Source organism: Pholcus phalangioides, unplaced genomic scaffold, assembly GCF_987345545.1.
Source record: "Pholcus phalangioides strain wild (caught in Gottingen) unplaced genomic scaffold, Ppha-v1.0 ptg000001l_1, whole genome shotgun sequence".
Lineage (NCBI taxonomy): Eukaryota > Metazoa > Arthropoda > Arachnida > Araneae > Pholcidae > Pholcus > Pholcus phalangioides.
In genome coordinates, this window is record NW_028301594.1 from 7,158,043 (window position 1) to 7,180,225 (window position 22,183).

At 35.7% G+C, this 22,183-nt stretch overlaps 1 long non-coding RNA gene across 1 annotated transcript in view; it reads right to left on the reverse strand.

The window, feature by feature from the left end:
• Nucleotides 1-12,842, reverse strand: part of LOC149089774 (uncharacterized) — a 71,385-nt gene extending 58,543 nt beyond the window's left edge. Inside the window, exon 1 of the long non-coding RNA XR_016194348.1 lies at nt 12,733-12,842. This is a non-coding gene — a long non-coding RNA (uncharacterized LOC149089774). The remainder of the gene's footprint in view (nt 1-12,732) is intronic.
• Between the last annotated feature and the right edge of the window lie 9,341 nt (nt 12,843-22,183).

Sequence of the window (22,183 nt, forward strand, 5' to 3'; positions counted from 1 at the left end):
CAATATACTAACAACTGTTGAAGTTTCAAGACTGATCAAATAATTAAACTAATATTATTGTTTACAAAATACTTAGTAATGTCATACTATATTGATTTTTTTGTGCGTCACAAAAATCAAAACCAGTTATCAATTTCAATTATATCAGTTTTGATTATTTGAGTGACAAAGAAGTGGCAGCAGAAGCTCTAGTTTAAATGTTTCACATTTTTATACGCATAATACTGTATATATACTGAATATATTGTATAATATACTGTAGATATTGAAACCATACCTCTACGACAAACGGTTGATGAGATAAAAGCCGCATTGGCACTTACAGGATACCGTATATTATACAAGGCGTATATCTACCAGCACGCACAGCAAATTATTGGCAAACTGGTGATCCTAGAGGCATACTTCCAATTAGAACGTCATTCATGCTGCAAGGGGTTGTAAAGTTATTAAAATGAAAAAGTATATATATATATATATATATATATATATATATATATATATATATATATATATATATATAGTTTATGTTGTTCTTTCAAAATTCCCTCGGGTTTTGAATTCAAATATCTCTGCGAATATTGCGCTTAGAAACGTGTAATTTTTTTGTTGGCCTCAGGAGAGACAGAGTAATAACTTCCTAATCGAGTTTCTGATGACAGGGTGTGCTATCAAAATTAATTTTTCTATTTTAATACCTATACAATCCCTTGCAACATGAATGCCGCATCTGAGTTTTACCCGCGCTTGTTTAGATAATTTTATTAACTATAGGTATGCCTCTGTGAGCAACGGTTCGGAACAGAACGTTTAGATGCCGTCATTTGGACGCCAGACATTTGAACCCATGCAGTTTGGACGCCGTCCCGTAACTGTGCTCAGTCACCCAGATCATTAGTTATTCTCCATAACGTCTTATTAATTGAGTTTATATATATATTTTTTTCATTTTAATTATTATTTGGTGGAAAAAATTTGGGTCGTGGCACGGCCGCAAGTTTGGACGTGAATACGTTCTTTAGGCCTACCTTTGCATGGTAAGTACTGACATAATGAAATTGACATCATCGGAATTGTCATTGGAATAGCTAACACATGATACCAAATGTAGTTACAGCATGATAACATTAAAGTATAGCATAATGTGGTGAGCACAGTAAGTACTCGACCATTTCTTGTAACTGAAGTTCTCATGATAATCAGAATTGCTGTGTCAAAACGGTGGCGTCTAATCAGCCGATGTCCAAACTGCACGGGTCCAAATGTCCCGCGTCCAAACGGCGGCTTCCAAACGCAATGCACTGCAGGGGTTCGGCAGTAAAATTCATCAGGAGAATTAAGTAATCACTCTGTACGTAATTAAGTGATTTGGTCAAGAATTTAAAGAACGGTCAAAAATGGGAAAGATGTCACTGAATTACATGAGTTGGTGGCCCCGCGGGCTTCGTGAGAAGTTTCAATTTGGCCCGCCGCGCCTGAAAGGTTGGAGGTCTCTCTGTTCTAGACAGAGATTTTAAAAAAATGGTACGACAGATTAAATTTATGGCATCTCCATCCATTGGTTCGTAAGGAATTCGTTTCCGGGGCTGGAGTCATTTCCACGTCTCCGATCGCAATTCAGAGCTTATAAATTCCTAGTCATTCGAACAAAAGATGAGAGACACGATGACTGGCGCATTCCGATGCGGCGATCATTTCGACTCGTCCTTCCTTGAAAATTTGGGACATTTTCCATAATCCCGCGAACCTAATATGTTTGGAGAATAGTAACTTTTATATGAGATTCTCTCTCGGTTTTCTCTACTCAGCCGTAAGAATTTATTTCATTACTGATGGGCGAATCGTTGATGCAATTACTGCACGAAATTGCTCAGGCTAGATATGAAATTATTATTGATACAGATATGGAGGTTGGACGAAATTTAAAGATTAAGAATGCCAAACACGAATACGCATCGCCATTTTTATTCATCTATCCATACGGGGTATCTACAAAAGATCAGAGTGGTTTTAAGACCTTATTGTAGGCATGTCATATGACACATGCGATCACAAATTTTTACAACTACATAGATTTCTTTTTTTTTCGGCATTTATTATAGGAGTTGAATAGAGTAGAGCGTGGTCGTCATAACAGCAGTTGGTGACCATCATTCGTCATACCATCCATATTACGCCCCCGCATTACCCGGCATGACGTAAAAATCAGGGAACATCAGCTTTTTGAATGTTGGGATCTGGCCCATTCCCGGCATGCCATGAAAAGCGAGATTTGATAAGGTCTATAATACATTCTGAAGATTAATCCTTTAAAAGGTTTTTAAAATTTCCCTGATCTGCATTATAATTACCACAGTGGAAATCACTATAAGTCCCCTGCCTATCTTTCTTCTATTACAATCCATCTCAAAAGTTTAGACGCTATTGATTTTTAACTGCGCCGTGGATACCGTTTCAAATTTTGGTTTCATTCTTTTTGCTTGTGATCAGAATGCAAAAACCTACTTTAAACTTCGGTCTTTGTCGAAGAAAATAAGTTTTAAAGAAACTCAAAATTTTTGAAAATAGCTGTCTCAAAAGTTTCGAAAAACTTCCGATTATATGCAAATTTCGAAGATTGCGTCTATAAGGTATCACAGGCGTGATAGTATAAAAGTGGTAAGCTATCGGATTGGATTTCATTCAAAAAAAAAATTCCGAAGTCGTCACAAATTTTGTACGATGAAATCCTTCAAGTACTTCATTTGAAAACAAAAACAAAGGCGGTAAAAGGCATTGCTATTGCTTTGAGAAGGTCGCAATGTAGTGTCTGACGTGTATTGCCCACGTATGTCCCGAAAGCCCAAACCTGGTTGTGGTGGGCAACGCAGTGGAAGTTTACGCAAAAACAAAACCATTAGAAGATTGAATTCAACGCAAAAAATAATCTTGCGGGAAATTATGAAAGTTCCTTGGAGTGAAAATTTCAACAGACACAGCTCATAGACAGAGATCAGAGAAGCTTATATTTGATTCATAAAAAATCGCCTGTCACAAGGAAGCACAAAAGAGAGGTGAAGAGAGACCGAAATGGGCACGAAATCATGTTTTATGGAGAAAAATAGCTTGGTATCATATTTATCATATTTTTACAATAAAAATGGAACTCGCATGTCCCAGACGGATGTTTTCAGCAGACAGTGAGGTGGATCTTCGGTAATGGTATGGGAAGCATTTGCTTCTACTGGTCAGGCATCCTTAACTTTTGAAATTTGTCGTCTTTGAAAATTCTGATGTTTAAAGGAGATCCTCGAGAACAATTTTCTACTGATTGGAAAAGATTTAGGAGAACCAAACTTGACATTTCAACATGTCTATTCAAAGATCTGCTGCCACAAAAAAAGCTCTTTAATAGCGAAAATGTATCGATTTTAGACAGGCCATCGATGAGTCCTGATTTGAATCCTATTAGGAATGTATGGAGCATACTTACGAACTGTTTGTAAATGAAATACCTTATTCGACTGTCAATGAATTAAAGAGCTCTATAGTGATAGCATGTTGCAGTTTCGATGTTGAAACCCTATAGACTTTAATTAGATCCATGGAGGATAGTGTGTTTGAGGTAGTTAGAAAAAAATGAAAAGTCTCTATTAGCTATTAAAAGCCTGTAATTTTTGTAAATCTGAATTTTTTCTAAACTTTTGAGATAGAAGTTTTGTGTATTTCCGATACTATAAATATATATATATATATATATATATTCTAAATGCAAAGGTTTTTAACAGCTGGCTGAGATGCGAAGATATATTTTATGTATTTTATATTTTGGGAAAGAAAGGAAAGAGAAGATATATTTTGGGAATCATCCTCGGAGATAAGTCGCCATCTGGTAGCATTGTCAGCAATTGTGAGCTTTGGCCTGAGTTGAGTCCGACCGTCCATGTACGGTCCCGTTCAGTGCACACGAGCTCCAAGGAAAGATTGAGAGATTCGTTGCCTCTGTAGTCTAGTGGTCAAGAGCTTTCACCCGGAAAGTGAAAGGACGTAGTCTCGATTCCCCGCAGGGACATTTGAAATTTCTCCCTTCCCAAAATATACAAGTATCTTCGCATCAGCCGCTGTTAAAAACCTTTGTAACAATAAATTAGTTTATCATTGTTTGAACATTAGAAAAGCATTTTATCGAAATTGAGATATTAAATAGCTTCTAGAAGCAGGAAAGATGGATGGGCGATTGTCATTGGTAGTAGTCCGAGCTGTTTACTTAAGTATTCAAACAGCACGCTTGTGGTCGGAAAACAAACAACATGGGTGTGGTCCTAGTTTCGTCGCAATTGATCATCTTTCACTTCCGGCAACACATCATTCATACATTTCTTATTTATCCGAAATCCATTTTTCCATCATTATTTTATCACCAATTTCAAATTCTCAAGAGAACTTTTGACATTTCTGTGGAATAATTTTTGTTCTGATATTAGAACGGTGAAAAATAAAAAGAAGAAAGAAATATTTTCGCACATTATCATTTTTTCACACGTATAAATACAATGCAACGTAGACATAACACATAAACCACGCACAACTGAATACAAGGGTATGACCACCTAAGGGACCTGGTATCCGTCCAAAGCTGATAGATGAAAATCATATTAATGGTTTCCTGTGGCAATGCATCGTTTTATATACAGGCTGTCCTGTAAGTAGCAATGCGGCCTTTATCTCGTCAACCGTCCGTCGTAGACGTATGATTCCAATTTCAAAAACGCTCAAGAGACGTTCAAAAATTACCCTGTACCAGTTTTGAGAGTGAGTGAAAATACAGTGTCACAAAATAAGAAAATAAATTTTTGTGCGGTCCTTCTGTCCTCTAACTTTCAATTAGGAAGTTGTTGCCCTGTCTCTTCTGGGACCAACGGAAAAAAATCCACGTTTCCAAGTGGAATATTCGCTGAGATATTCGAATCCAAAAATCTGAGAAAAGGTGGAAAAGAACAGCATAAATGAGGAAAAGGAGCGTTTTTTCCCGTTATTTTTTGCTGTTCTTTCATAGCTCTTTTGAACTCAAATATATTACCGAATATTGCACAACCATGGAATTTTTTCTGTTTTTCCTCAGGAAATACATTAATATTGAAGGACCGGACACACCCCGCTTCACATCTCTCAGAGAGATATCAAAGTGTTCCCGAAGGATGGATGTGTCCGGAAATTTTATTAAATAACGAGTAAAATAGAGCCGCTTCCGACAACGGCAACAAAAGTAAATTGATTAGCGTCTTCAACAATCATCCATATCAAAATATCATGTATTTCGAAACAATTATACACTTAGGACAATCGGGCCCAATAACAATGATTAATTTAGAAATCTCGCATACACCCGTCGATTGTCTCTCGGTGACGAGGAGAATATCCTTGATTATCGGTGAGCGTCTTTGTTACCTAGGATGACGACATTTCACTCGTGGTTACAGTCAGTTCAGTTTCTTGCGCTGCAGCTTAGGCTGTTGCGGGGACTGCCCTGTATCCAGGAGATACATGGCAAAAACTTTTTAACTTGCATTTAGTAGACAAGGGGGTCGTATAAAAATCTAGATTTGTATATTCTATGACACCATTTGCACTTTCAAAACTGGTGCATGGTAATTTTTGACATCTTTTGAGCATTTTTTAAACTGGAATCATACCGCTGCGACGGACTGTTGATGAGATATAGGCTGCATTAGCACTTACAGGACATCCTGTATACATGTATGTATGTACACATATATTATTCGTCTGCTCCAACGGTTTTTTAAGCATAAGGTTGTTCGTTTCTCTGAGAACGTAATTATATTCGTATTTCCCACATATGTGTTCTATAACAGAGTTTTATATTTTTAAATAATTTTTCGTTTTTTATGTGTGAATCCAAAGTATTGTAAATTTTGGTCCCAAATGGAGGAATTGCTTTTTTTTATTGTAGTTTTACGAGGAACAATGGTTTGAAATTGCGTTGCGTTACGTCTTATGTTTCTTTGAATTTGTCTGATTTTTTAAAAAAAAATCTCAATAAAAAGATTAATAAGTCTATAAACAAAAGTTTTACGGACATTGATTACGGTAGCCCAGGTCGATAAGACACCCGCCTAAAGTACCAAAAGATGTTTAGGGGTGTCGCGAATTCGACACCAGGTTCGTCCATGTCAGAAACTTTCCTGAACACAGGGGTACAATAGAAACGGTGACATGACCAGAGAAAACTATTGCTACCGCAGGGAGTCCCACATCGAGGGGTTAGCGCCCCAATTTCTCAATGAATATTTAAAAAAAAAGAGGCCGCCGTTCGGAATCGGCAATAAATTACAGGTCCCGGTCCAATTAGCCCTCGTGTGCAGAAAATGATCAATGATCCATGCATTGTAAATAGTTAAAACATTTTTTTTAGAATATATTAAAAGTAATTTTTATATGTATTTAAGGAGGGGGGACCAGAAAGAGGTCTAGGGAGAGAGAGAAAGACACGTAAATCAAAAAGTTATATAATGAATAAATCGATAAATTCAGAACTTGAACAATTATTGAAGTTCAATTTAGCCATATTTTACGCTTTATATATAACGTTATAAATACTGACAACTATCCAAAGCTTGTTATCGACTTTATTTATTATTATTGTTATTTTATTTATTTTTATTTTTTGTGGTGAACAATTTATATCTCGAGGAAGCGTTCGGTGTCGGAATTCATTTCGTCGCGTCGCTGAAAACGTTGTGGAATCGGCAACGGCTTTTCCATTAACGATATATCGGCACGTTTCAACCAATTTACGCGTTAAACATCCAGGTCTTGTTAATAAGCTTTGGCAGCTGTTTGTAGTTTGAGTTGTTATTTGCGATGCCGCGAAATAATAATAACAACAACAAAAAAAACCTATAACAAGCGGGAACTGCCGCGGGAGATAAATACCAGGATGCTCTCGACATAATTTCTGATAAACCATGGAATTTTCTATGATGTTATACTCGAACTCTACTAAAAGTTTGTGGTATTGGGTAATGGTAGAAAGTTGTGTGATTTATCGAATTGTAACACCGATAAATCAACTTGAATTCTAGTCTTTTACTTTTGGGCCTTAGGTTGGATGTTCCTAATTTAATATCCTTGCGTATAATCAGTAAAATATAGTTAAAAAGTCATTATAATTTCTTGTTGAGGATTATGCACTGTTTATGTACGTTTTATTTGCGGATTTTTTTCCCGAAAGTCTGGAATATAGATAAATATTTTCAAAACTAATCTGTAAAAAATAATTTTTCTAAAATTTATAATTTGACAAAGAGATGTGAGTAGAAAAATTTACGTTTTTTCCCCCACAAAAACGTGACAAACAACTCCATTCATTCCCATTCCTCTCAAAAGTTTAAGCACAAAAGGAATATGACAAATACGGAGAGAAATTGATAGCAAATGAATTTTTGATATTTTTACCAATCAGGTGCCTTAATAACGTTTAAAATTCACATGAAAAGTCGCAAGTAATTAATTCAATCATGATTTTTGAAATAAAATAGAAAATTGCACATTTGAATCTGTCTCAAAAAAGTTTAAGCACAGCACAAAAAAAATCTTGGTACAATGTATGCAACCCCAGAATAAAGTGTCAATGATTTTCCTGTGGCTGTATTACTTTAAAAATACGTGTTCCAATTGACAGAATCATATTTTGAGGGATTCTTCTGGCTTCAGAGAAAGCCAGCATCTTCGATAGCAATAATGAGTCTTTACAGAGGCTTTTATTACTCTTTCTCTCTCCATTATCACAAACCTCACGGATAAAATTGCCACACAGATTCTTTGTTAGGTTTAGACTCGGGCTCAATGCTGGTTAGTACGAATTTAAGACAATTCATTGTGATAGCTACTGTTTTGTACATGTCAGCATTTTCACACGCTGAAACTCCCACTCGGATCCCTAAAAACTCGGCGAATGGTATGAAATGTTGCTGGAGTATTTCCTGATTCTCCTTCAAGTTTTGTCTCCCCCCCAAGAATTGACAGAGTGATCTGACTAATCATGCCAGTGGACTAGTCAGCGTGGTCCAACCCCTCGGGGGTAAAAGGCTTATATCCCTCATGGGGCAGAGCCTGGTCCACGACTGGTCTTACAGTCATGCCGGTGAGTGTCATCATGTAAGTCACCATTTCCATCTAAATTTCACTTTTTCTCTTTGATGAATATTACTTTCAGGCATTTGTCTCCATAAAAAGTACACTTTGATGTCCCACTCCATTCTTATCTTTTATGACGTTCTTTTAGACATGGTATGCATATTTAGACATAATTTCTTTTTCAGTTTAATGTAGTTGCAGCCCCTTATGCGTCTACATACTGCATCCTTGATATGTTTAGCCAAGATTATTTTTCACATTTTTCACTTTGAAAAAAAGACATGTTTTCAGCTGACATCATTCTCTAGATCAAATCTGTCTATCCAAATACACGTTGCATGTGCCCTTCAAGAGCTCGGTTCTATATCGAAAACGTTCTCTTTGGAACCAGATATATACCAGTTGATTCGATCAGTCAAAAATATTAGAAATTTTTCCAACATTCTTACTTCCCAATTTGCACTCAAAGATTCTAGAAATTTTTCTCTCGTGAACCTCGATCACTTCAGCATTTTAATTCACCAGAAAAAATTTCCCCTCTGAAAACATGTAACCCGACACAACACGTCTTCTTTAAAATTTGCGTGAAGTGCTTAAATTTTTCGGACAGTGATTTCCCACTAAAGATAAATATACAGGGTGTTGCCTTGAAGTGGCAACAAAGTCAGAGGGTGATATTAGGCATCACAAGAGGAACAAAAATTTCCATTGAACATGGTATCGCAAACCACGTTTAGTCGGTGAAAGCCGCAAAAATACTAAAATACTTATGAAGGGGGCAACAGGCATCGCCAGGACACCAGGTATCTTTGAGCGCGTCCGACAATCGTTGTTACTCCTACGCTGTCGGCTGTGCAACGACCATCACGGCCAACAACGCTTGTAATCACTTCCCTTCGTCTACTTTCTGACATTTAACCGTGCTGCGAAGGCTGCAGTGTAATCATGCTGTCAAGTAAATGGTTTTTAGTACCTATTTGTTTTACTTTTTTGTACACCACAGGCTGTTGTAATCACATGCTGTCAAATAAATGTTTTTCTACTTATTATTGATCTTTTTGTCTCACTCGACGTCACACCCTTCGTAAGTATTTTTGCGATTTTCACCGATGCCATGTTCTATGGCGATTTTTATTTCTCTTGATATCTAACACAACCCCTCTGAGTTTGCCGCCACTTCAAGGCAACACCCTGTACATACTATTTTAAATAATCGCCAGTGTTGTATTCAATAAAATATATTTATTTTAATGGATTTTATTTGCTCTTCAACTTCACACCTCTGAATATTATTTTGAATTTGTGTTTTTGATTTTATCGGTATTTTCATCTTGTACTTAAACTTTTGGGACTTTGATGAATTTAATTCGAATATGCGGATTTTTATGCGCCGCTGTGGACTATCGATGAGGTTTTTTTACCGATCAGCAACGACGTTTCATCTTTAGGTTATAAAAATCCGAGCGCTAATCATATCACACCGCTACAGGACAGATATACTGTATATCTACTGATAGCGTAAAATTGGCGAATGGTGGAGTTTGATACCGACACTGTGAACCAACATTTCCTCTATTTTTTAATTTACTTGCGCAGACCTGTTTCCTCTGTACTTGGGAAAAAAATCTGTCATAATCATCATTGGTATATTTTGGGATTTTGTGTGCTGAAACCATTTTCACCGACTGCGGCCGCACAGCTTAGCGGGAAAATTGGTGTTGACTTCACCTACCAATAAGATAGTGCTCCGTTTGCATAACAATTCTTGAAGTGGTCCAAGTGGCGTGGTGGTAAGATACTCGTCTACCACCATGACGGTTGCCTCCAGGTCCTAGGTTCGATCCGGGGGAAGAATACAGATACAAAGATATTTTTCCTAATGGCTTTGAGGTGACCATCGATAGATGGCGCCCTCGTTTCCTAATCCAACTCGTTAACGGGAGTAAATTGCGAAAATCGATATGGCCGGAGTTGGTATGTGGTGAAATAGATTGCGAAAGAGCGATGGAATGATTTAAGCTACCTATATAACCGGACGAGATCATTGTCCTACACTTTGGAGCGACAGAATCAGTTAACTGTCCAACGCTACATCTAACCGTTAATAACAGTAGGATAGGGAACAGCGATTGACTACAGTAATGATACTGTGACGTCACATTTCACTCAAAGATGGCAGACAAGTCAACCTGAGGTATCAAAGAACACTAGATTAATCGTGATAGGAATGATAGCCACTATCTATTATGACGTCCGCGCTTATATCCCTGTAATATACCAAAAAATAATAATCGTGATCCTAGATGTTTGCGATCATATCATCAAAGAATATGCCAACAATAAAATCTTGAAACCGCTTCTAGCATTTGTAGAAACCGTATTCAAATGAAATTAATAAAATCATATCATGCAATGGTATTCGTATTTGACATTCTTCATCTTTTAATTTCGTTTATTATTTGTATCTGTGTGTATCAATAGTAATTTCATGTCTAGCTGAAGAGAATTTGAAGGATGAGCACACAACACACATGTTGTGTGGGTGCATTGGTTTTTTTCTTTCTTTTCTACTGCTTTGGATTACAAAGGGATTAAATTGCTCTTAGCACAATATAGTTCTTCATGATGAAGAGCTTGTGAGAGAGAGAGAAATTCTCTGTATGTGTGTGTGTGTGTGATCAATCTTTTCTAGACTTTTCTATACTGTCTTGTAGCGATACAATTTTGCGATGTATCAACACCATAAAACAATTTAATTATTTTTCCTGACTTGAATAGCTGATACAGTGGACTCTCCGATCTGAAGTTGGAATTCATAATTTATGTATAAATGTTTTTTAGCCATCGTATATTTGGCTTTTATGTGTACAGGGTGTCTATAAATAAGTGGAATGATTTCGTGATTAGTTATTACCACTATTACTCAACCATACACGTACCTCGTAAACATTCCTCAAGGAAATTGCTAATGAACTAGCACATGCAGTAACGAGTTGTGTGTGGCCCTAATGTGTTTATGTTGTTAGAATTTCATGTCAGTTGTATGCATGATTCATGCCCCACTAGTGCTGCCATCTGTCTTCCATATATTGAAGTGAAAATGACAGCTGCCTAAATTTTTCATGTTTGTAAGTATCGTGTTGAAGGTCTGCCTGCTCTCTGGGAAAAGACCTTTCAAAAGAACTCTTCACAGAAGAGACCGGTTGATGTGAAAACTTGATGAGCATTTTAATGACTGAACTTAAAACTCAATGACTCAAATGAGATTCATTTAAGTGCAAAAAATTAAATTCTCATTCCACTAGTCAATAAGAAAAATGAATAGATTAATCTTTTTATCGTTTGAACCGAAAATAATTCGGTCAACTTAATATTGGAATTTTCAAAGACAGCGCGAGACAAAATTAGATTCGAAGAAACTAATTTCCAGATTTCTACAGAAGGAAAAGCTTTCAGCTGAAAAACAAGATGGAAATCAATTGATTGCTTTCTTATCTAAACAGTAACATTTCGTATTGCACAAAATAATTTTCGTGAAACAACGCGTGGTTTTTTCTTTCCCCTTCTCAATTTAAATATGGAAACACTTCCATAAAGAAAAATATTTTTTTGTATTGATATTTCCATACATTTCACTCCTCTAAATCGACCAGAGAAATCTCACTTCGACGCTGTCCATTCGGGAATAGTCAATAAATGAGACACGAGTCTTTCTTTTGACTTTTTTTTTTAAAGGAAAAAAATAGAAAGGACGAAATCCTTTTCGATACCTGATTCAATCTACAAAATACGCAGCGGCAACTTCATACATTCACTCTATGCTACGGCAAAAGGTGGCATTTGACATTTTTGAAAAGCCCGTATATTTCATTTTCTGCTTGAACTGTATGGGGGTTCTTTTCTTTGCGAAATGAACTTATTGCTCTTCACTCCGTTTCAATAGAAACTCAATTCCATATTGAAAGTAGACAAATTGAGAAATGTTTTCAATTTTCTCATTTTTCTGATTATTTTATACTTCTTAAATAAAAGTGAAGGTGATCTATTTTGTATCACGTTGTATGACGAACTGATGGTTATCATTATCGCGCAAACAACCTATATGCATGGCGGTTTGACCGTTCCTGTCGCACCACGGTTATTTTCTGCACGCGAGTGCTGATTCCAAATGGCAGCATTTGTTTTATACTTACCGAGAGGGCGGTGCGCTAACACCTCGGTATGGAACTCCCTGCAGTAGATATCTTTTCCTGTGGTCATGTTGTCACCATTTTTATTGTACCACCGTTTCTATTGTCAGGAAGGTTTCGGACAAGGACCAACCGGGTATCGAACTCGCGACGCCTCTAAACATCCTTTGGTACTTTGGGCGAGTATCTTATCGATCTGGGTAGCCACGACCTCTACAGGGTAGTCATAAATTAATAACTTTACCGATATACGAGCCGCTAGCTGCCGCAAAAAATCAGTGAATGCGAATGAAATTCGAGATATAACTGTTTAAAAGTACGCGTTCAAGAATGAATAGAGAACAAAAAACCTTGCTCTCGTGGTTGCAGCAACAAAATTTCAAAAAATTCCAATGGCAACACTCACTTTTATAGATTGCAGTGTAATGGGAGCAACCGTAAAAAACCATTAATGTCGTATGGTACCAGTAACACCAAAAACGCCGGCGCAAGTTGCGGACAATGAAACACGTTGAAACAACCGATGCCGATTACATTACTGCCGCAGGAAGTCTCCCCACCGAGAGGTTAGTCCACCGGGCGTAGGTCGACTGCGCCAAAGATAACCCGTTTATGATAAGAAATAGGCCGATTGCGCTCAACCCGCTTTCCAAACAACCCGATTTCCAGACTCGGCGCAATCGCCCTGTTAGGGGGATACATTGGAAGTCGAAACACTCCCATCTTCGGCGCAATCGACCGAGCCCCAGTCCACCAACCCCTTGGTGCGATCTTCTTTCTTTGTCTGCGTCCAGCACAAGCGTTTATAGGGCTACAGGTACCGTTCCAACGCCATTTATGGTTTTTAGCTGCGCCGATCACTTAGCAATGCATAAAAATGAGTGTTGCCGTCTGAAATTTTCGCAATTTTCTTTTTGTGACCGTAACTGTAAGAGCTAGGGTTTTGTTTTCCTCTTCATTCTTGAGCGCATATTTTTAAACATTCGCATTCGTTGATTTTTGCGGCCACAAGGAGCTCGTATGTCGGCAAAATTATTTTTATGGCCTCCCTGTTCTTCACTGTAATGAAAGAAGTACCTCTGGTCAAGAATGAATCATAAGGACTACACTGCTCTAATACCACGAAATGTCAGAACTCTTTTTTTTTTTTTTTCGAACGTCTTTCCGACTTCAGTTACCCTAACGGTTCATACGATATGATCAATGATTTATAAATCTTTCATCGTAAAATAACCATCAAAAATGAAATTTACGGCATTTTCTTGAAGTTCAGGATCACATTTTAATGAGAAAAATATTGTTTCAGCAAAATAAGAATGATATAAACAGATTACAAAAATAACATGTTACTCTCCTATACAATTTTAGTATCGAAATGTTTTCCCTTCGAATTCAATAAGCTTCACAATTCTTCTATTTGCAAAATTTAAGATTTTTCTCACATTTTTCAATAGTTTCGATCCGAAGTTTGTGATTTCCTTGAGTGCGACAGCAACAGAACAAGACCAAAAACGGATTTCATGCTGGGAAATTTGAACATATATACCCACGGAAAAACACACATAAATATTTCACTATTTTTTTAAAGCAAATATATTTGTATACACAAAATTCAAAGCCGTTTCTTCTCTATCGCACGGAATCAAATAACATTTCGACATGGTGGCAGAGTGATAGTAAAAAAAAAAACCAAGCTTCAACATGTTTTCGCACCTGATCTCAAACATGAAGTCAATATCAGCATTTATTTATCTCTGATTTTTTTTTTTTCAAACATGTATATTTGAAGATGGATACGTATTTACATGTGAAAGCATTGTAGAAAACTACAGCGTGTCCTGAAATGAATTGACGGTTCTTTTTAAAACAAGCGGTATCAGGGAAAGGCTTTGAGTTAAAATGGTAATTGGTAGCAGATTTTTGGGACAGGTCACAAGATTTACGAAGCTGTCGTATTGTTAGTACAAAATCTCATTGATAGCTGGGACTGTGATTTTTTTCAAGTATAATTGTAGCTGTTTTTCCATCATGCCATGTTTTTAATTTAAATTAATAGCTGCTCTTTAAAAGTCGAAGTAATAACATTTGTTTTTTACATTTGAAATTTAGTACTACTACTACCACTTAACCATACATACAACTCGTAAACATTCCTCTGGCGAATTTCTAATCAATTAGTATACGTACGCGCAAGAATATGGTGTGTGTGTGAAGCCCTAAAATATCTATCCTGCCGAAGTTACGTTCTTTCGCACTATACTGGTGACATTTGAAGTTTACTACTACTAAACCACACATGCAGCTCGTCCACATTCCTCTGCGGAATTTATAACGAACCGGTACATGTTGGAGTGTGCATGTACGTGTTGTGAACCTAACGGGAAGTTTGTTATAGTGTAATGCTTGTTATGTGTGGTGTTTTTTTTTCATAGAATATTCAATTAATATTAATTTTCAGTTGTTGATGTGACAGCACCGTCTATCAGTGAGATTGTGTGCTGATTTTTGAGACTTTTTTTAGATTTTTGACATTTTTTATCGGTTTTTTATATTAATATAACTAAAAATAACATTTCTTTCAGCGTTGAATGATTTCTGTAGAAAACGGCCTCTCCCAAGTTGCCCATTTCATTCGTCCAAGATATAGATGCTGACGACAGACGTCATAGGCAAAACACACAAGAAGCTGTTTGCAGCGTCATCTGTCATACATACGTACACTACTACAACACATACGTACACTACTACAATACATACGTACACTACTACAATACATACGTACACTACTACAATACATACGTACACTACTACAATACATACGTACACTACTACAATAATACGTACTACTTTCTGAATAAACTTTCTAGCTTGTCTTACAAACTTTCTATCATTCCAACACTAAGCATTTTAGTAACTTTGATTATTAGAAATCATCAGTTCATTTCAAAGCATTATGTTTGAAAATTACAACACATTTTAATATTATTTAAAGTTACAAATATATATATAAACGATATCTGTGAAAACCATGGCTTATATAAAAGTAAACAGGTATTGCGGTTATCTTCACATTCGGTTTGTGTGTTATCAGATGTGAGAGTATTTTTCGCTGCTGGAACTTCAACAAAAGTCTTAAGTAAATGCGAGTAAATTTTTTTACCCCATCATCGTTTCCATTGCGACGGTAAATGCAATACGAACTGCATGTTTGTGACAAGGCCGGCATTTATTTGTTATTATATTTTTTAAGAAATGGATCTGAAGAATTTATTAAACTTCTGTATTGTAAACAAAAGAGAGAAACATTTGTTAAAAATTCAAAGAAATTAATCATTTGAAAATTTTATGACATTGCAATTTGATGCAAATATCGGATTATTGGATTTGCAATGGAAACAATTTCGTTCCGAACAACATTTTTGAAAACAAAATGAAGTAAACAATTCATACGAACGACCGCAATTTCGTTTTGTCATGAATTTTTACCATCGTCGGAACCAACTCGGATATTTGTTACAAAATGTAATAGCAAAAAAATAACTATAAATGAGATTTTATTGAAAAAATTTCTATGAGGAGAGGAAAAAGCATTGAACATATTAGGTAATCAAAAAATAAATTATTCTAGAGATTTTTCTAGAACGTTTAATATTTTAGAAAGAAAACGATTTTACTCCTCATTGAATTGGGTTTTCAAATACACTCCGATCGCGTTAATAACGTAAGGTATTTATGCTAATCTTTTCCGTTATAATTTGCATATGAATATACGTGTGGGTTTTCTAAAGTTTAAAATTGCAACTATAAATTTCAATTTTCTAAAGTTTAAATTTTCAACTCTGTATTGATATCTGATTTCCGCACCCACGTAACTATCAAAAAATTCATTATCTTCACAATATAGTCAAATTTATTCGTTATTCAATTGTGTTTAAAATCGTTTTATTCAAAGTTGAAATGCTGGATCATTCACAAATTTGGTTTAAATTCTTTCTACGTAGCTAATATTAAACGTTATGTATATTGTTCTTACAACAGTTCGATGGTTAAAGTTTATCCAAAATGTATGTATTATGATATCATTTTCTTATATATTCTTTCTTTCATACGAACTTTTGCATTAACAAAAATTTTCGTTTTTATGTTGGAACTCTGAAAAATGTCTGTGTATCTATTAACGGAAATTCTTATGAGAGAATAATGTTGTTGATATCGAAAAAATTTCTATCATAAATCTTTGAAACTTTTTCTGTCTAGAATTAACAACACGAAAAGACTTCCTACTTCAAATATAATTTCTATAGAAATTACTGAAAATGAGTAAATAAATGCACATGATCTGACTGCCAAGAAAAGCCTTAAAGTAGAATGGTGGTTCGAAAGTCCTCCTCACTGAGTGTATGTTCAACATTAGTCTGTAAACGAGAGAACTAAAATTTTTAATGAATCATTAATACAGAAATTTTTGAAAAAAAAATGAGAGCAAGCACTCAGTACGTAACCCAAGCCAATCAGTCTGTAAAACCAGGGCTAGGGCGTGATTCATCCCTGTGAAGTCACGCATGCCGCCTTGGTTCAGTGGGCGTGGTCTTGGAGCTACTACTTAATTACTAATTAACCGTACAAGCACCTCGTACACATTCCTCTACAGAATTTCTAACGAATCGGCAGATGCTGGAATGTGTGTCCTGAGTGTATGTGTGGTCCTAACGTACGTATGTTGTCAAGTTGCGCATGTTTCGTGTTCGTGCTACTGTCTTCCATTTTCTGAAGTAAAGCCGAGTTTTCCTAGGAATAGAACTTTTGCGCCGTGCGCAGCGTGAACCGAATTAGACCGTTTCGCGCCGGCAGAAACGTGTTACATAATGACGCTACGCGTTTGTGTTTTCCTAGCGTGGCACATCAGATCAGAGCGACTACGTTATAGTATATGGCCTTGGCATCAGCTACTTTGTCGTCTGCATGCTCCGATTTGAAGGGAAAGGAAAGAAAACACACAAGAGTGAAGAGAAAATCGGCAAAACGCGCGTCGCACGACGCATTTGACTCCTCCAGAAGCAGTCGGCCAATCACGCCCAACGTAAAGCGCTGTCGTGAGGCGTATTGCGCTCTGCAGGAAAACAGTCATGCTGCTTTTCTTTTTGGTGAGTGGGCGGCGTGTCGCGCTGGGTGAATCACGTTGCGCGCTGCACAAGAAACCTGCCCCTAGGAAAACCCGGCTTTGAAGATGCAAATGCGCTTCATGACGTCACTGCTGAAACTTTTTTTTCGCAGACGACATCATCACACGAAAGACGCTGAATTTGCGAGTCTTTTTCCACATTTTAGTTGCTTATTTTACCGTTTTAAGTTGATCTCTCGTTCATGGTGTTGTTTCAATATCACAGGTATGCGTTGTGTTATTTTATTATATTTTTATAATCTAAGCTAAGCAATGGATTAAGTCCAACAAATAGCTCTTAGTAATAATGTATTTTGATATTAGCATTCAAAATGATGATAATAACAACTTCAAATAATTTTTTTTTTCATATCGCTTTCTATGTTTTATGTTGCAAATGTATTGGCAATAACGAAGTCCAAGGCTTCTAAAAGTTACACCTAATTCAAATAAAACAAAAACATAATAAAAAACTATTAGAAAATTCAAAAGATGATCGAAATTATCTGTTTCGAGATGGCTTTCCATCAACCCGATAAAAATCAACTAACGTACATGATTCAACTGAGAAATGGATCAGGAAAAAATATTCTCAGTGGAAGTTACCTCAAAAGCAAATACGTACAAAATTTCTTATCTTAAATGTTCAAATGCTTGAACACGAAGCAAGCCAGTAAATAATAATCGGAAATATAATTTTGGAAATAATTCAGTAAAATGGGCAGCACAGTGATTGCAAATTATCGTAATTAGCAGGGTAGTGAAGCAGCGCACTCTCGGTTCTGTTTGAGAAATGACGTTACGCATGACGTCAGCTTGTACCGACTATGGCGCTTCATAAAACCGCCCTTATTATATATATCCCTGTGCTGTGAAACCACAAGCTAAAGATGATTTTCTAGCTGCTTCGAGATTTTGAAGCAACTGGACGTGTTTGTTGAATGAAATGTCTTCCCAGGGTCTCATAAAAATGTCTAACTCTTTTTATAAAGAAAAGATAGATGACACAAAAAACGAATTTGATTCTATAAAAGACAAGAAGAAAATTTTACACGGATCTTATTTCTTTGATGATAAAATATTATTGTTAATTACCCCATGACCATAGACCAAGGTCATGCATGTTCTTGAACCTTGAACCTTCACTCGTATATCGGGGTGCCATAGATAACACTTCAGGAGCTCATACCCTCTCCATCATCGGTCGTCCAATTACATGCAGTAGTGCATCGAAGCCATGGTTGGTATAAGACAATAGGGATGATGGCAATTTAAGAGTCATCTCACAATCATATCTATGAGATGGGGAAAATAATTAGAATTGTGGCTGGAAGTATTTGCATCTTTACCCCCGGGTGTTACCAGCTTCCACAAGAACTAATGGATATCATATATTGATGGTAATTGATGCTAACTAGTTATGTGATAATATGATGTAATGTGGATAAATAATAATAAAGTCACTTTCCAAGAGTAAGATGCTGAATATGTAACATATTAATAGTGATGTGATGAATGCCAATGAATATGATAATGTAGATAAAAATAGTAAGTGTGATAGTTAACTTGATGTTAAATAGGGAATATAATATGTGTAAGCCTTGAAGTCTATAATGGCACATAGGCAGTGTAAAAACTTTGGCAGTACCAGAAGGGAGAAATTAGCCATGCAATACAAGTACACGTCAAAGACCCGGAGCATTGGATCTGGACATCTCGATAAAAGTTTTAGGCTTTTTAAGTCTAAAAGTATTACTGCTATTATATAAATGGAGATTTCACAAAGATGTTTATAGTCAGAGTTGAGAAGAGAATTATAGCAGTATCTCTCGTATCCTGAGCCTTTTTTGCCATAATTCATAATTGTCTCAATCTTCGTATCTTTGCGCATATGCTTATTTCTGATGAACCAGGGGGGGGGGGGACTTGGTAAAACTTCGGTGTGTTACGTTTTGGAAACGTTTCAAGAGCAATAATATTTGAATTTCTAGCATACATCCTTATCATGCATCCCTTAGCAAAATTTGCACGGCCCTTTCTATCAACAACCAACTAATTTTGTATAAATTGATCATGCATGTCGAAGAATAAAGAAAGAAAGAAAATACGGAAAGGTTTTTAAATTCATGCCAACTATAAATTAATCACCACCTACATAATGAACGAGTTTTGGTCGTTGAATAAGAAAAATGATGGACAGAAAATAGCGTGGAATGTATGATCATGTGTGATTCAATTTCTCAGCTTAACTAAAGTTGAATAACTCAATCATTTTTTTGTATTGTCTGTTACAGTGTTCTACAACCTTTTTCTACTTGCGGACTGAAGAAATTGAGTGAAGAATTTCACGCACGCACGCACACACACACAGACACACTCACACACAGCATTAATGAGGAAATAGTTTACGAGCCGGTAAACAAAAATTAATAGGAAGAAAATTTTACAACTTTTGACATTGTATTTCGTAACACTCTATTATTATAATTGAGAGAAATAAAGTTGACTTTGAACCCCTGCTGCCATCTGTAAAATAAAAGCGGTTGACGAAAGTGAATTTGAGAATTCTGATTTTGACATAGATGAAAATGATGAAATGTATGTAGGTGAAGAGTTTAAATGAGGAAGTGCAGAGTAGGGGTGCGGTAGCCCAGGTCGATAAGATACTCGCCTAAAGTACCAAAGAATGCTTAGAGGTTTAATATTTTTAATATTTAATATTTAATATAACGTTAATATGTTTCAAATATTAACGCCTCTAAATATAGCATACAGTATGTTTTGATAAGATAAACGCATTAGATGTTTTCGTTAATTTTCAAGAATGCAAAGTCGCCAATTGATGCTAACTGTACGGGTTCACAGTACATATTTGAGCCATCTACTAACGCCTGTAAAATTTTCGTCGAATTCTATGAGTTTAGCTTAGAAGCGTTTTTTTGTAAGAAAGATTTGACAAACACTGAAGTGGTGGCCGAAGGAAGAGCATTAGCGATACCTGTCGGCAACTGCGTGAAACTCGAGATTTTCCTCTTTCTACCTATACATTATTCGATCAAAACGGATTAAAAGCCGAATAGTTATGATTTTTTTTTTTAAATCGGATGATTCTTTTTGAAACACCCTGTAAATTTTTCATACAATCGTTGACGAAATATTTCCTCAATCACCACTTTTAAAGATAATTTCTGCCATCTTCGTAAGCCATGACTTGAGTCTTATTTCACCCAATACCCGATTTCTGACATTTTATCTTCCCTTAATCACTGCTTCAGTCTAAATCTTTTTTTTCTCCCCCACTCCTGTAACATGATTATATTTTACTGAGTTTATTAACTCGACCCAAATTCCATTTGCAGCATTTAAGCAATGCATTTTGTTCTTCATTTCAAATTTTTTTTTTTAAGAAACGAGATCTCTTACGTGTTACTACACACATTCCTTTCATTCTCAATTACCATCGTTACATACAAGCAGCCTAGGAATATGCAAATTACTCTTGGAAAAACACACTTTTTCGGCAGAAAAGTTGAGTAGTGAAAGTGAGATTCATTAAGTGATAAAAAAAAAAAATAGTTGAAAAATCGAAATTACCATAAGTTTTCAAATTTAGAACTAAGTAAGATTCGTAAGGGTGATGAAGTTGAATTTTTTTATTTATTTTCACAGTTCCCGTGAAATTTCTGTCTTTTCTTATAAATTTGATTTCTTTTTTTCCCCCTTTCCATTCCTAATTAAGAAACTCGGAAATGTCTCAAAAGCGGTGAATGGAAAAGAAAATAGTGATGGAATTTTTCTGTTTCATGGATAAAGGTTTGGAAGTTCTCGGGGGAATTATCATAGAGAAATGGCCGTCATATTATTCCCACAGTTTCCCATTTTCTCTTGTGCGAAAGTTTGAAGATTCTTTCTAAAAAATTAGCTCCTTTCTTGAAATGAAACTTTTCTCGGAAGGATTCGTATTATTAAGAATTAGAACTTTTTTTACATTCAATTTCTTTTGAAGAATTAATTTTTTGTGCGTTCCTATGGGGTGCTTCAGCGATTTTCCCTGAATTCCCCTTGGAAAATTCTAAAAAATTAATTGACAAAAATGCGTTTTTTTACAGTTGTTCTGTTAAATAATAAAAAAAACCAATTGATGAAGAAAAATATCCTTTTTGTAAAAAAAATTATCCAAAATCTATCTCAATCGAAAATAATATAAAAACAAGTTTTCCAAATAATGAAAATAATGATAGTAATATGGCTAATTGAGTTATTTCCTAAGCTTGTTTAATTTCGACAAATTAAGAGACTTTTTCTTTTATTAGAATTTTTTAATGAAGAGAAATGTTGAATTAAGCTAAATTCCAGGGGAAAAAACTGCAAAAACGTAACTTTTTAATTCTATAATAATTCAATCATTGAAATGAGAAATTAAAAAAAAAATTCAATAACTTGAGCAGAAGAAAAATGCGGAGAAAAAATTTCCTTTGATTACGATACGAATATCAAAGTTCAAAAATAAGAAAATTCATTGTATGATATTCATTCACGTGCAACGAATGCAGACAACACGGCCACGGACCTAAAATGAAAAAAGTTCAAAAATTTAGTCCAAAAAAACCTTAAATATAAAATGTTTTTGCATCATATGCTCTGATCTGGGTATTTCGGTATCCGGATCTCTTGACTTCACTGATCATTATCGTAA